Raw genomic sequence first — 4153 nt, 5'->3', positions numbered from 1 at the left:
ATTTTTATATATAAAATAAAAATGTTATATTAAATGCACATTTGGGCAGAATTTGAAAGAGTACAAAATATGTGTTGAGCTTTATATAAATTAGTTTAACTTTATATGAAGTACAATATAATTTTTTATCTGGGGCATAGTATTCTAGTAATGAACAGTATTTAAGAACATTAAAAATATATATGATTTTAATATCTGCTAACAGGTGAGCAAGCCTTTTAATTCCAACTGCTTCTAGTAAAAAAAGCAAAGCGTAGTTATTTTTTATGATATTTATTTACAAAACAAAACCACATCTTAATTTGCTCTGACCTTTTTTAATCTCCAGTTGCTATACTTTGAATTTTAGATCCAAAATTTTAATAGCAAACCTGGCTTATCTGCATAGACATGTAAAGAGACTAGAGGAGAAAATAAGACAAGTTGAAGTCATAGCATAATTTTATACTTGACGTATAAAGTAACCCACAACTTCATCTCCTTAAAGGATAAAATGACAAGAATAGCTCTCTAAGAGCGTTGTTTTCCAATTACCTTATTTATTGAGAATAAAACACAATCAGAGAAAATCAGATATTTCCAAAACATAGATGACAAAGGCAGAGAAACTTGTAGAAATACAGAATAAATAAGTGACATTTAGGTCTGCTTTCCAAAGTACACTTTCAGTGAAAGCCAAACAAATTTATAGATCATCCAAGATTTCCTTGCTTCAAATAAAACTGCAGAAAGGCTATTCAATAGTAAATAATGGATTAGAGACAAGGCTCTTGACTTTGAGGTTCAAAAGATCCTTAAATGAGAATACATACCTAGTAAGAGATAAACGATTAAAATCATCCCAAGACCAGTCTCTATCAGCCAAGGTAGAGTATTAGAGCTTTCAAGAGACAGGAGAATAATTATGTTTACTTACTGCAAGTTTTGATGGTGGAGTAAAGGAGCCAAGGTGTCTGGAAAGCACAATCAGGAATCAGGTTCCGCGTATATATTCTTGGGATGGCTTTCAAAAAGTATAACTGGTTATGTGCACAGATTTAGATGTGATTACATGTACAGGGTTTTTGTGTATGTGTGTGTAAAAGAGATGAGGTGGAGGAGAGAATTGGGGTGGAATGTGGGTGGCAACAGTCAGAGCATATTGAGGTTACAACTAAGCAGAAATTAGGTTAGAATAATTCGTGATTGCTATCAGGATCCTTAGCTGGTACCTAGGCAGAAGGTATAGAGTTATGTTAGAACTATGGTTGAAACTGGGCGTAAGGAAGCAGTTGGGGCGGTTTCAGTTCACTTCACTCAGGGATCAGGCAAGAATGCCTATGAACATGTTTGCCAATCCTTAGATACACACAAAGTTAAGGTCCATCAAACTGGAACAGAGACTAGGCAATTGTAGGGTGACTGTGGCAAGGGATTAAGGCTATATGTAGACCTCTGAGTCATGGTTATTGCTCCTATCTTCATATTAGAAGGCAATTAATATGCAAAATCATGAATTTTACTAACATTCTATATGATGGTGGTTATCATCATACAGACGATTTTGTTTTCTCTTTTCTTTATGAAATTTACCACAGGATTCATTTGATTTATATATAGATTTGCAAAATTTCGTTAAAGAATTTTTCAGCAATAATCCTGTTTTGAACCTTGATAGATCTTTGTAATTTTCTTGTAATACTTGCATTATGACATGTAATAAAGTTGGTTGTTTATCAATTTAGTCTACAAAAACATTGTTATATTAACTCCACAAGAAGAAGAATTTGTTTAGTTACAGTAAAGGAAAATACATTTATAAACACACAAATATATATGTAGATAAATTTTCATGAAATTTTAGACGATATTATAAAGTTGTAACCACAAACAGTTTTACCACCAAGAAAAAGCAACTATTAAAATGGTAGTGGAACTTATTGTAGTCTACTTCAAAATATAATTATGCTATTTTGTAGCCTGCTTCTTTCATTTGATAATATATGTATGACAAGAAATGTAATGTGTGTGTGTTCATGAGACATTGAGGCAGAAATGACACCATGGGGCCGCGCAACTGGGCAGCTAGCAAAAGTGGGTGTAAGAGCAGAAGTAGCCAGCTAGAGCGGAGAGCTTGTCAGGGACCGAGCTTATTGGTGAGGCAGTGGTAGCGGTTTGGCAGGTGGCTTCAGGCTTCCGGGGGTCTGGGTAGCTGAGGTGCTGATCCTGCTGGAGGTGAAGAACTGCATCATCAAGGAGCCACTGGCACTCAAGTTCATGGTCACAGAGGCCAGTAACAAACCAGAAGCAGTAGAAGTAACATTTGCAGATTTCGATGGAGTCCTCTATCATATTTCAAATCCTAATCCTGTTGGTCTGTATTTCTTTGAAATTCTACAAGAAACTTCAGGCACATGGTGCTGATGAGTTATTAAAGAGAGTGTATGGCAGTTTCTTGGTAAATCCTGAAGGAGGATACCATGTCTCTTTGCTATATGACCTTGAAAATCTACCAGCATCCAAGGATTCCATTGTGTATCAGGCTGACATGTTGAAATAAAATTGTTTTTAGTCAACCCAGGTGGCTCAGTGGTTTAGCGCCACCTTCAGCCCAGGGCCTGATCCTGGAGACCCAGGATCAAGTCCCACATCAGACTCCCTGCATGGAGCCTGCTGCTCCCTCTGCCTGTGTCTCTCTCTGTCTCTCATAAATAAATAAATAAATAAATAAATAAATAAATAAATAATTATATAAATAAAATCTTTAAAAAATTGTTTTTGCCTCTGTCTTGGAGAAATTCTTCAAATTTCAAGAAGAGGGCAAGGAAGGAGAGAACTGGGCAACTATCCATTAGAGGGATGATGAGACCATATATGGTGAGTGTAAACAGGATGGAGTCACAGTAGTCTTCACAATTTTTAAGGATGATGATGGTGTGGTCATTGGAAAAGTGTTCATGCTGCAGTTCAAAGGACACAGAGCCAGCCACACAGCCCCACAGGTCCTCTAGCCACAAGGAATCTCCTTTGGAGCTGAAAGACATCAGTGCTGCCGAGGGCAACAACACTTTCTACATGACCTTCATGCTGTTCCCTTGCTACACCAGTGCTGGGGATAACACCACCAACTTGCTCCACATGTTTCAGGATTATCTTCTTTACCGCATCGATTACTCTAAGGCCTATATTCACACACATATGAGGCAAAAACATCCGACCTCCTCAAGGTACTGAACCATGCATGCTCAGATGCTGAGAAAAAAGAAATGAAAACAATCACAGGGAAGACATTTTCATCCCACTAACTCCTGGGAGCTGTAAGAGGAGGCAGCTGGCAGCTGAAGGCTGCAATACTTGCTACTGGATAATCTTAGCTTTTCATGTTGCACCACTTTAGGTTCTTAAGGGATTCTCTGTTTTGGTTCCATTTTTTACCCATTTGGAAAATAATTTGCAGAAACAAACTGTGCTTGCAAGAACTTCATTGTTCTCAAGAATTAAAAAAAGAATTCCATTTGATCAATTTTACTCCTTTTCTTTACCTTCCTTCCCTCACTCCCCTTCCCTTCTACCCTCCTTTCCAAGCTGTTTCCCTTGGCAATATGTTACTGCTAATGAGTTGCAGGATAATGCAATCTTAACTTGTTTTCTCCTAAATATTTGAGTTTGAAACTCCTATATCTAAAGAAATTTGGTTGAGGTCATTAATAAAGAAAATCTATCTTAAAAAAAGTAATGAGTTGGGCAGCCCCGGTGGCGCAGCGGTTTAGTGCCGCCTGCAGCCCAGGGCTTGATCCTGGAGACCCGGGATCAGGTCCCGCATCGGGCTTCCTGCGTGGGGCCTGCTTCTCCCTCTGCCTGTGTCTCTGCCTCTCTCTCGCTCTCTCTAAATGAATAAATAAATAAAATCTTTTAAAAAAAAGTAATGAGTTAAGAAGAAATCTTTAATGAAGTATATATGTATATGAATATATAAAATAACAGACATATGTCATCTGTATACTTATATTTCACACACATGTAAATATGCATGAAAACAGTGGAGTTTCATTATGATTCCATAACTTCTCATGGAAAGAGCTAAAAGCAAAGAAGAAACAACATATCTAGTATAATTGGGAAAAACCACAAGCCAAAACCACAGATCCTGAAAATTAAGGATCCGATTGAAGGA

General features: G+C 37.3%; 1 pseudogene; it reads left to right on the top strand.

The window, feature by feature from the left end:
* Window positions 1-2042: 2042 nt before the first annotated feature.
* Window positions 2043-3284, top strand: LOC144308830 (actin-related protein 2/3 complex subunit 2 pseudogene; annotated as a pseudogene).
* The last annotated feature ends 869 nt before the right edge of the window (window positions 3285-4153 follow it).

Source organism: Canis aureus, chromosome X (assembly GCF_053574225.1).
Source record: "Canis aureus isolate CA01 chromosome X, VMU_Caureus_v.1.0, whole genome shotgun sequence".
NCBI lineage: Eukaryota > Metazoa > Chordata > Mammalia > Carnivora > Canidae > Canis > Canis aureus.
This window is presented reverse-complemented; position numbering and strand designations above follow the sequence as displayed.